Raw genomic sequence first — 234 nt, 5'->3', positions numbered from 1 at the left:
ACCGCTGCCTCCAACACACACACCCCCGTCTCCCCTCCCCTCCCCATTTCTGCACCCCAGGACTTCTCCACCCCCTCCCAAGTTTGCCTCCCGACCAGGTCCCTCCCGTCCCACCTCCCCGCTCCCTTCGCTCCCCGAGCCTCTGCGCCCTGACTCCCTCCAGGTCCCTGCTTCTCCCCGCTCCCGGCTCACCTGTCAGCACCCTTCTGCTCCCCCCCCCCCCCCCCCCCCCCC

The sequence above is a fragment of the Myotis brandtii genome, unplaced genomic scaffold (genome assembly GCF_000412655.1).
Source record: "Myotis brandtii unplaced genomic scaffold, ASM41265v1 scaffold621, whole genome shotgun sequence".
NCBI classification, from domain to species: Eukaryota; Metazoa; Chordata; class Mammalia; order Chiroptera; family Vespertilionidae; genus Myotis; species Myotis brandtii.
The sequence above is the reverse complement of the archived record's forward strand: the minus strand, read 5'-3'. Positions refer to the sequence as shown.